Source organism: Eschrichtius robustus, chromosome 1 (assembly GCF_028021215.1).
Source record: "Eschrichtius robustus isolate mEscRob2 chromosome 1, mEscRob2.pri, whole genome shotgun sequence".
In the NCBI taxonomy this organism is placed as follows: domain Eukaryota; kingdom Metazoa; phylum Chordata; class Mammalia; order Artiodactyla; family Eschrichtiidae; genus Eschrichtius; species Eschrichtius robustus.
This window is the reverse complement of record NC_090824.1, coordinates 96,669,433-96,681,713: the sequence shown is the minus strand read 5'-3', so window position 1 is coordinate 96,681,713 and position 12,281 is coordinate 96,669,433. Positions and strand designations below refer to the sequence as shown.

The 12,281-nt window shown below is 39.4% G+C and overlaps 1 protein-coding gene across 10 annotated transcripts in view; it reads right to left on the bottom strand.

Annotated features, from left to right (window-relative positions):
• The window catches only part of GALK2 (galactokinase 2), a 138,232-nt gene that overhangs the window by 2,206 nt on the left and 123,745 nt on the right, over positions 1 to 12,281 (bottom strand). The window lies entirely within an intron of this gene.

Here is a 12,281-nt window from a genome sequence, read left to right as displayed (position 1 = left end):
GGCAGACAGCAGAAGCAAGAAGAACTACAATCCTGCAGCCTGTGGAACAAATACCACATTCACAGAAAGACAAGATGAAAAGGCAGAGGGCTATGCAGCAGATGAAGGTACAAGATAAAACCCCAGAAAAACAACTAAATGAAGTGGAGATAGGCAACCTTCCAGAAAAAGAATTCAGAATAATGATAGTGAAGATGATCCAGGACCTCGGAAAAAGAATGGAGGCAAAGATCTAGAAGATGCAAGAAATGTTTAACAAAGGCCTAGGAGAATTAAAGAACAAACAAACAGAGGTGAACAATACAATAACTGAAATGAAAACTACACTAGAAGGAAGCAATAGCAGAATAACTGAGGCAGAAGAACGGATAAGTGACCTGGAAGACAGAATGGTGAAATTCACTGCTGTGGAACAGAATAAAGGAAAAAGAGAGAGAAAAAATGAAGACAGCCTAAGAGACCTCTGGGACAACATTAAACACAAAAACATTCGCACTATAGGGGTCCCAGAAGGAGAAGAGAGAGAGAAAGGACCCGAGAAAATATGTGAAGAGATTATAGTCGAAAACTTCCCTAACATGGGAAAGGAAACAGCCACCCAAGTCCAGGTAGCGCAGAGTCCCATACAGGATAAACCCAAGGAGAAACACGCCAAGACACATAGTAATCAAACTGGCAAAAATTAAAGACAAAGAAAAATTACTGAAAGCGGCAAGGGAAAAACGACAGATAACATACAAGGGACCTCACATAAGGTTAACAGCTGATCTCTCAGCAGAAACTCTACAAGCCAGAAGGGAGTGGCATGACATAATTAAAGTGATGAGAGGGAAGAACCTACAACCAAGATTACTCTACCCGGCAAGGATCTCATTCATATTCGATGGAGAAATCAAAAGCTTTACCGACAAGCAAAAGCTAAGAGAGTTCAGCACCACCAAACCAGCTCTACAACAAATGCTAAAGGAACTTCTCTAAGTGGGAAACACAAGAGAAGCAAAGGACCTACAAAAACCAACCCAAAACAATTCAGAAAATGGTCATAGGAACATACATATCAATAATTACCTTAAACGTGAAAGGATTAAATGCTCCAACCAAAAGACGCAGGCTTGCTGAATGGATACAAAAACGAGACCCATATATATGCTGTCCACAAGAGACCCACTTCAGACCTAGGGACACATACACACGGAAAGTGAGGGGATAGAAAAAGATAATCCATGCAAATGGAAATCAAAAGAAAGCTGGAATAGCAATACTCATATCAGATAAAATAGACTTTAAAGAACGTTACAAGAGACAAGGAAGGACACTACATAATGATCAAGGGATGGATCCAAGAAGAAGATACAACAATTATAAATATATATGCACCCAACATAGGCGCACCTCAACACATAAGGCAACTGCTAACAGCTATAAAAGAGCTAATCGACAGTAACACAATAATAGTGGGGGATATTAACACCTCACTTACACCAATGGACAGATCATCCAAACAGAAAATTAATAAGGAAACACAAGCTTTAGATGACACAATAGACCAGATAGATTTAATTGATATTTCTAGGACATTCCATCCAAAAACAGCAGATTACACTTTCTTCTCAAGTGCGCACGGAACATTCTCCAGGATAGATCACATCTTGGGTCACAAATCAAGCCTCAGTAAATTTAAGAAAATGGAAATCATATAAAGTATCTTTTCTGACCACAACGCTATGAGATTAGAAATCAATTACTGGGGAAAAAAATGTGAAAAACAGAAACACATAGAGGCTAAACAATTCGTCACTAAATTACCAAGAGACCACTGAAGAAATCAAAGAGGAAATCAAACAATACCTAGAGACAAATGACAATGAAAACACGACGACCCAAAACCTATGTGATGCAGCAAAAGCAGTTCTAAGAGGGAAGTTTATAGCTATACAATGCTACCTCAAGACACAGCAAACATCTCAAATAAACAATCTAACCTTACACCTAAAAGAACTAGAAAAAGAAGAACAAACAAAACCCAAAGTTAGTAGAAGGGAAGAAATCATAAAGATCAGAGCAGAAATAACAGAAATAGAGACAAAGAAAGAAAACGATAGCAAAGATCAATGAAACTAAAAGCTGGTTCTTTGAGAAGATAAACAAAATTGATGAACCATTAGCCAGACTCATCAAGAAAAAGAGGGAGAGGACTCAAATCAATAAAATTAGAAATGAAAAAGGAGAAGTTACAACAGACACCGCAGAAATACAAAGCATCCTCCGAGACTACTACAAGCAACTCTATGCCAATAAAATGGACAACCTGGAAGAAATGGACAAATTCTTAGAAAGGTATAACCTTCCAAGACTGAACCAGGAAGAAATAGAAAATATGAACAGACGAATCACAAGTAATGAAATTGAAACTGTGACTGAAAATCTTCCAACAAACAAAAGTCCAGGACCAGACGGCTTCTCAGGTGAATTCTATCAGACATTTAGAGAAGAGCTAACACCCATCCTTCTCAAACTCTTCCAAAACATTGCAGAGGAAGGAACACTCCCAAACTCATTCTATGAGGCCACCATCACCCTGATACCAAAACCAGACAAAGATACTACAAAAAAAGAAAATTACAGAGCAGTATCACTCATGAATATAGATGCAAAAATCCTAAACAAAATACTATCAAACAGAATCCAACAGCACATTAAAAGGATTATATACCATGATCAAGTGGGATTTATCCCAGGGATGCAAGGATTCTTCAATATACTCAAACCAATCAATGTGATACACTATATTAACGATTTGAAGAAGAAAACCGGTATGGTCATCTCAGTAGATGCAGAAAACGCTTTTGACACAATTCAACACCCATTTATGATAAAAACTCTCCAGAAAGCGGGCATAGAGGGAACCTACTTCAACATTTTATTATGTTGCCATATACGACAAAACCACAGCAAACATCATTCTCAATGGTGAAAAACTGAAAGCACTTCCTCTAAGATCAGGAACAAGACAAGGATGTCCACTCTCGCCACTATCAGAGAAGAAAAAGAAATGAAAGCAATACAAATTGGAAAAGAAGAAGTAAAACTGTCACTGTTTGCAGATGACATGATACTATACATAGAGAATCCTAAAGATGCCACCAGAAAACTATTAGAGCTAATCAATGAATTTGGTAAAGTTGCAGGATACAGAATTAATGCATTCCTATAGACTAATGATGAAATCTCTTGCATTCCTATAGACTAATGATGAAAAACCTGAAAGAGAAATAAAGGAAACACTACCACTTACCATTGCAACAAAAAAGAATAAAATACCTAGGAATAAACCTACCTAGGGAGACAAAAGGCCTGTATGCAGAAAACTATAAGACACTGATGAAAGAAATTAAAGATGAAACAAAGAGATGTAGAGGTATACAATGTTCTTGGATTGGTTGAATCAATATTGTGAAAATGACTATACTACCCAAAACAATCTACAGATTCAATGCAATCCCTATCAAATTACCAATGGCATTTTTTACCGAACTAGAACAAAAAATCTTAAAATTTGTATGGAGACACAAGAGACCCCGAATAGCCAAAGTGGTCTTGAGGGAAAAAAATGGAGCTGAAGGAATCAGGCTCCCAGTCTTCAGACTATACTATGAAGCTACAGTAATCAAGATAATATGGTACTGGCACAAAAACAGAAATATAGATCAATGGAACAGGATAGAAAGCCCAGAGATAAACCCACGCACCTATGGTCAACTAATCTATGACAAAGGAGGCAAGGATATACAACAGAGAAAAGACAGTCTCTTCAATAAGTGGTGCTGGGAGCACTGGACAGCTACATGTAAAAGGATGAAATTAGAACACTCCCTAACACCATACACAAAAATAAACACAAAATGGATTTGAGACCTAAATGTAAGACCGGACACTATAAAACTCTTAGAGGAAAACATAGGAAGAACACTCTTTGACATCAATCACAGCAAGATCTTTTTTGATCCACCTCCTAGAGTAATGGAAATAAAGACAAAAATAAACAAATGGGACCTAATGAAACTTCAAAGCTTTTGCACAGCAAAGGAAACCATAAACAAGACAAAAAGACAACCCTCAGAATGGGAGAAAATATTTGCAAACGAATCAACGGAAGAAGGGTTAATCTCCAAGATATATAAACAGCTCATGCAGCTCGATATCAAAAAAACAAACAACCCAATCCAAAAATGGGCAGAAGACCTAAATAGACATTTCTCCAACGAAGACATACAGATGGCCAAGAAGCACATGAAAAGCTGCTCAACATCACTAATTATTAGAGAAATGCAGATCAAAACTACAATGAGGTATCACCTCACACCAGTTAGAATGGGCATCATCAGAAAATGTACAAACAACAAATGCTGGAAAGGGTGTGGAGAAAAGGGAACCCTCTTGCACTGTTGGTGGGAATGTAAATTGATACAGCCACTATGGAGAACAGTATGGAGTTTCCTTAAAAAACTAAAAATAGAATTACCATATGACCCAGCAATCCCACTACTGGGCATATACCCAGGGAAAACCATAATTCAAAAAGATACATGCACCCCAATGTTCCTTGCAGCACTATTTACAATAGCCAGGTCAGGGAAGCAACCTAAATGCCCATTGACAGATGAATGGATAAAGAAGATGTGGTACATATATACAATGGAATATTACTCGGCCATGAAAAGGAACGAAATTGGGTCATTTGTAGAGACGTGGATGGATCTAGAGACTGTCATACAGAGTGAAGTAAGTCAGAAAGAGAAAAACAAATATTGTATATTAACGCATATATGTGGAACCTAGAAAAATGGTACAGAGAACTGGTTTGCAGGGCAGAAATTGAGACACAGATGTAGAAAACAAACGTATGGACACCAAGGGGGGAAAGTGGTGGTGGTGGGGGGGGGGGGCTGGGGGTGGTGTGATGAATGGGGAGGTTGGGATTGACATGTATACACTGATGTGTACAAAATGGATAACTAATAAGAACCTGTTGTATAAAAAAATTTAAAAAAAAAGTTAACATGTACTTCCAATTCTTCCTAATAAAATTTACTCCAAATTCATAGCAGGTTAAAAACTCCATAATTAATTTAGCACAGTTTTGTCCCTTTTTTCCACCTAAATGAGTTACTTTATTTCCTGGAAAATATCAATAGAATATTACCCCTACTCTGGGACATCAGAATTACTGCACATCAGTAATTCATTTTCCCCCCAATGATTTTCTCTACTGATTTTTTTTCATCATCTGTTTTATTCATTAAAATAGGTTTTTCATATGAAAGTGGATGTTTAAGGAAGAAAACAAAAATGCTTTCAAACAAATAAAGATTACTCATCTCTTCCTGCCCTTCAAACATTCAGCTTATGGCCCAGTAGCTAAACTGAGCCCAAACTCCTATGGTCCAGGCTGAAAAGTTTCTCTGACCCTGGGATTCTAGGATTATCCTGAGTTCTTAGGCTGGCAACGGGCTAGTTTGTAATTTGGTAATTAATAAAAAACAAAAAAAACAAAAAACTGTCATGCAGCCATGTCAAAACTATCTCTTCTTGTGGAAAATGCTGAGAAAAATGGAGGTGTCCCTGAAGTATATCTGAAAGACACTAAAATCTGGGCATCAAAGCTACCATGGCATGGTTTAGAGAAGAACAGTATGCCCTCGTATTTGATTTTCTAAGACCCAAACTATGCCATTTTTCTGGACTCAAGTCAACCAGGTCTCTTATGGTCTTCAGTGAACTTCTAGGCATATTTTCTTACACTTTCTGATTTGTACAGTTTTTGAAAACTGTGGTTTCAAAATTGAACCTAAAGCAAACTGCAAGTGTTTCTAACTGGCTGCAAAACCCATAGGAATTGTGCCAGGAGGCCTAGTTTCCTGACTATCTTGCCAGTTTCCAGAGGGCAGACACTAGAAGTCTTTCTAGGTAAATGCATTCACTTTTAAGTCCCCAGAGCTGTTATGTCACCACCCTGCCTGCTACAAATGAAAATGAACTGGATTGTATCAACCACATGGTCTGAAATCATCAGGGCTCAAATTTCCCCAATAGAGAACAATAAGTGCTATTATAAGTAGTCCTCTGCCCCTGAGTAAGTGGTACTTGCGATCACAAATCGGGGGCTGCCCCAGCAGCTGGTCAGCAGCCTGCCCATCTATACACACTCACAAAGGCAGAAAGATCCTGACTGCAGTGTGCCCCACTGGTGCTTAATATGCCCTTTGGTATGTGCCATAGAAATTGTGAGAGAGAGCCAGAAGTTAGGAAACCAATAAGCTATAAATTAAGAAAGAAAAATAGGTGAGCTAAGAGTGTTTAGTGAACTTTTCGCATTGGCATTTTTTTCCTAGGAGAACAGTAAGACATTAAAAATATGGCTCCTGAGCTACTGCACATCAGAGAGGCAACACAAAAGTTATGAAGACCAAACCCCTAAAATCCCAAAGATCACTTTGATGATTGTGGTCACTTGATTGGGAATAACCTGGAAGGGTTGGTCAAAACAACAAAAGCAGCGTCAGCCTTATAAAGCATGATCTACAAAACAAAGGCTAGAGCAGACAAGAGATGGAGATTATAAGGATGTTCCCTTTGATCCTTTTTATCACTGAGAAGTGTATTCCTATAACCAACTTTCCAGGCACCTAAGTATAGCCTGAGTAAAATTTCCTGCTTTTAAATGAACTGAGTTGACCATAAAGCACTTACTAAGGTAAGGCACAGATCAAAGGTGGCGTTGATGGGGGAGGAGGGAGAGATCCAGTAAGACCCAACTATGCCACAAATCGCAAAGAGGGAAAAGCAAGGAATTGTGCCTTGTATTTTAATTCAATTTTATTTATTTCAAGATAAATATTGATATACAAATGGATATCAAATTATTTCAGAAAATCTTGAATTTAGGGACAGGTTATTATCTATCTCTCTAGTTTCAGGCCAGCATAATTCCAGGCATTTCCTATATTCTAATAAGTGGCTGCTGGATCATTATATTTGTTTTAAAATATGAAAATGTATACTGTTTATTTTTAATTAAATTAATGTTAAAAACTTCAATTACGTGAAACAAAGTAAAATAATAAAGGAAAATGATGATGCTTGCCCAGTTATAAAATAACTCTTAAATGAACAAAATGTAAATTGTAAGAAATGGCTAAATTTTAAAGAAAAATATATTGAGTAATATAAAACACTTTTGAAAGCATATATATATATGCAGTCAGTAATATACCCTTTTTCTGGAAAGACTTCTAGCTTCTGCTCTAAGCCTAGAATTTTCCAATTAGAATCTCAGGAAAACACAGCTTCCAGAACAATTTCTATGATTTTTACAGCCAGATTAGAAACACTTTCAGATTGCTTCAGATTCAAGAAACCACAGGCTTCAAATACTGTTCGAATGAGAAAGTATAAGAAAATATAACTGCATGTCTATTTTAGAAATGTAAGCCACAAAGGTCATTGAAGACCAGTTGGTTTGCTTCCAGCAAATGGCATACATACTGGGGGGGGGGGGGGGGGGGCGGGGCAGGGAGGGGCAGGGGGACAATAAATAGAAGACAGAAGCCCGAAGACCAGCGGGTCCCTAAGGCAGCTGAAATGGCTCTCTCCCTTTTTCTTGACAGAGTGTCAGATTAGCCCATAAGGTCATGAGGAAAAGAGCACACACATGTGGATTTGCACTTCATTCTTCCCCATTCCGACCTGCTCAGGAGAATGACTGCCAGAAGCTGAGCAGCATGGCCAGCCATGGAATGAATAAAACTGTGGGAAGACTTCTGAGGAAGACAGCAAATTAACTTTGGTAATCTTTGTTGGTCTCTTAAAATTTGTCATTTATCTTCCTTAATAGCTTGGGCAATAACGCAGCAATGAGTCCTCTCTAATTCCAACAAGTGTCAAAACGAAGATAAAGGCCATTAACTATTTTTTCTTAAGTATAACCAGGGAAACCGATAAAGAATGAGCTGTCTCACATATAACTGACTTGGTTTCAAAACTGTTTTGTGTTCCTCAGTAAATCCTACTTTAAAGTTTATAGCCATTTCTTAAAATTTACATTTAGTTCATTTAAAAGAAGTATTTTATAATTGGGCAAGCTTCATCTATTTCCTTCATTATTAAACTTTATTTCACATAATTGAGATTTTTCTAACATTAATTAAAACAAAAAAAGTAGTCTAACTACTTCTCCCTCCCCGGCCCTTTCTTTGGATTCTAAACTGATCTTCTCTTGAAGAGCAGCGAAAGGCTCAGCTGAAAAAAATGCAAGCATTGGTGATCTCTTCTATGCTTTTTCCCCCCTTCTCTCTACTTGGGTCATAAAGTAGCTTCCTATACGTTGTCCTATAGACAAGCTGCCTAGAGACGCCTTTTGAATATGGTCTAGCTCAGATCACATTAAGATTTGTAGATAGAGCCCTGAGTATTCTAGGCGTCGAATCCTTCATTCACTCAATCAATTAGTTGTTTTCTCAAGCAAATAGTTTCTAAGCAGGCCTTCAGAAAAACTAAAGGAATTTGAAGTGCCACAAGTGGGCCAGGGAGCGTGATCTAAAGAGGGTCTTTGGGGACTTCCCTGATGGCACAGTGGTTAAGAATCCACCTTCCAATGCAGGGGACACGGGTTTGAGCCCTGGTCTGGGAAGATCCCACATGCCGCGGAGCAACTAAGCCCGTGCACCACAACTACTGAGCCTGAGCTCTAGAGCCCGTGAGCCACAACTACTGAGCCCGTGTGACGCAACTACTGAAGCCCACACGCCTAGAGCCCGTGCTCTGCAACAAAGAGAAGCCAGCGCAATGAGAAGCCCACACACCGCAACAAAGAGTAGACCCTGCTCGCTGCAACTGGAGAGAGCCCACATGCAGCAACGAAGACCCAATGCAGCCTAAATAAATAAATTTATAAAAAAATAAAAAATAAAGAGTGTCTTTGCTGGTGCTCCTCCTTGAAGCCTCTTCAGCTTCCCTCCTCCCTCTTCTGGTCTACCCAAGGCAACCAAGCTTCTCAGGCTGCCCAGTCTTAGTCACAACTTGCCCATTGGTGTTAACTTTTCTTTAAGGGGACAGGGAAGCGTGGAGGTGGTGGTGATTCTTATACAAAACAACAACTCTACCAGAGGTTGAGTTTATGGCACAGTGGCCCACACCAGGCCTTGCCAGGGTCCTTCCCCTCCACCACTCGCCTGGCCCACTAAGATAGTCATAAAGCTTCAGAAGGAACTAGGGCTTAAAAGTGTTGCCATTTTTCATTTAAACCTCTCCCTGCATTTACCATTTACTACTACTCTCCTACTGTCTTTCTCTCCCCGGTTTTTAACCATTCTGTTTTACCACTATCTTGCATTCTTCTGCATTCCTCCCTTTTTTCCCCATATATCCACACAAAAGAAAGTGCCAGACCTTTTGAAAATGGAGTTTAGACTACAATTTCCCATGGGACACAAACAGCCTACTGAAAAGTATTTGCTGACTGAGGAAGGAATGGCATCAATGACTATATCTACTTAATTCTCCTGGGCTGTCCTCCTCTGAGGTTGCTCTACCACTCAGGACCTTTTAGTAACTAGCAACCAACTGGAGTATTTGGAGAATATTACCTACTGGTCACAGTGACAGCAAAGAAAGAATTAATTATATAAAGAAGCTTAGGGACCAGACAACTGTTCTGGCCAATATTTCCAACATGCCAAAAGATAATCTTTCAACATGGGAAACTCGTTCCTTATATGGTTATGGAATAAGTAGAAATTAATTTTGATACTCAGCAATTCCAGACCAAAAAAATCCTTAAAAAAGGGAATGAGCTCCTTATGCTAGACACAACTGAATCTTCCTCAGAAAAGCAATACAGCAAATGAAAATGGGCTAAACAGAGACACTTTAGCTTCCATTAAGAAAAGGCAAATAAACAAATAAATGAAAAAAAACAAAAGGTGTGCTCTTCCAAACCCTTTTAAGACACAGCCACTAAATCTTTCACTAGAACCACATTTTTAAAAAATATATAGACCTATAGACTGCTAGAACAGAAAAACACAGTGGAGATCATAAAGCAAGGCAACAGTCCAAAGTCACAGAGCTCAGAATGAAAAGAGGCAGAGCTAGAACTCTACCTTCCTAACTTCCTGCCCAGTTTTCATCCTTCTCCACACACCACCTTCCCTGCTCAACGTGACAACCAAAGTCTCTAGCATGAAAGCTTTAAAGCTGGAAAAGGAAAGTAGGTAAAAAATGACCCACATTAAAATATAATCACATCTCAGTATGACCCAAGGAGAGAGAAACACGTAAGGCAAAAAACACTGGATCGGGAGATAGGCTTTCCCACTGATGCATTCATTATGTTACCTTGTTCAAATCTCTTAACCTCTTAGTGGTCTCTTGATCTCTAAGGCCTCTTCCTGCTTTCATATCGTATGGTACTAGAAGATAATTCTGACCCAGAAATGTGAAGCCTGGCCTTCGGAAACAAGGAAATTTTCTCAGGCCGAAAACCCGTGAGTCATCTTGATTCCTCCCTTTCACCCACACGGCAATCGTCTTGACTCTTCCTTCAAGGCATATCTGGCCTAGAATCATTTCACACCTCCACTGCCACCCTCTTCTACTCAAAGTCAGGGTGCTTCCAGTGGCTGACAGGGCCCAGGGGTATGACTCCCCACTACCTCTCTTACTTCATCAACTACTACTCTCTCCTTCCTGAACTGCCCTCCAAGCACACTGGTCCTCCTGCTGTTCCTCACATGTGACAGCCATGTACCTACGTCAAGACCTCTCTACTTGCTGTTCTCGTTACTTCACTTCCTTCAGGTCTTTGCTCAAATATCATCTCCTCAGAGAGGCCTTCTTCAGCCACTCAATAATATATCAGCCACTCAATATAAAGTACTAGTACACACCCCTAGTACTCTCCATCCCTTCTATTTTTTTTTTCATAACACTTATCACTACCACTCAATTTACTTTTAATTGTCATTTCCCTCTTTATCCATGAGAATGTAAGCCTCATAAGGACAAGAGCTGGTGGACCATCCCAGAACAAGCAAGTTCATTAGAGAATTCCAGGAGGCTGGCAAATGCCCCTCCGCTGCTTTTCAGGTGGGATTCAAACTACCCCACTATCTTCTTAGCAAAGATGCTTCTTCCTAAATTTCTGCACAAATCATTCCACTTCCTCTTATTTCCAGAACTGAACAATATCTGTCCCTTCCATTCACTGGGCCCTTGCTATTTTCAGAAATGAGCACTTACAATGAAACAAGCCCTTGGAAGGCTTTTTGGCAACTAGTGAGCAAACACTGACATCAGCAGAGTGATTCTCATCAATGCTATGTTCAAGTCTCTCGACGAGTTGGGTTACATATGCCATTTGTGATCACTGGAGCTACTTGGTTTAAACTTTTCGGGCTGGGAATGCGGCAATGAGTGAGGCAAGCCACAGGTGCCAAGAGGTTAATTATATTTTCATTGCTAATTGCAGGCAGTTTTGTATGATTTTCTCACAGTGGAAATAACAGCTAACCATTTGAGAGTTCTCCCAATTTCCCTTTCTGTTCTCCAAGGTCAGTGAGCTCCTTCTGAGTAAAGGAACCATTTTACTCTTTTATCCATTCTCTAGCAATTATAAGGAAGTTGTTCTCAGGCTTTGTGAAAGAGTTTCCCTCTTTACATTTCTGTCTCAACCGACCATTCATAAACTGAAAGACTTTCTTCAGTCCTTTTCCCAAATTGCCTAACCTAAACCTGGAAGACAGGAAATGCTGACTCTCTGAGCAATTCCTTCAGCAACCTCTCCCCTGAAAATACACTTCTATCAGGCCTGAGGTCCTCTTTCCTTTTTCTCCCCTCTTTTGAATAAAAGTATTAAACTTAGGACACCAAACAGGAGATGCTGGTAGAGCTGCAGTGTAGTGGGAAACACTGCTTAAAATATCCTGAGAAGAAAGTAACAACAGGGTCTGTGTCTGAGCAAACCTCCCTGAAACACTTAATCATCCAAAGACGGAAAAGTCTTTTTTATGATGTTGTGAAGAACTGACCCCAAACCTGGAGCTTCGTAAAGCCATGGAGTCAAGTCTCCAATCTTTCATGCTACAGATTTTTAGGAGGGGACAAGTCTAGCTCTATGTCACAGACAACCCCTCTTATAGGAAGTGGGAAAGGATCTTCCTTCACTTAGAAGACTACAAAAATGCTGCTTTTTTTCCATTAATTTAAACAGTTTCCTTGGGCCG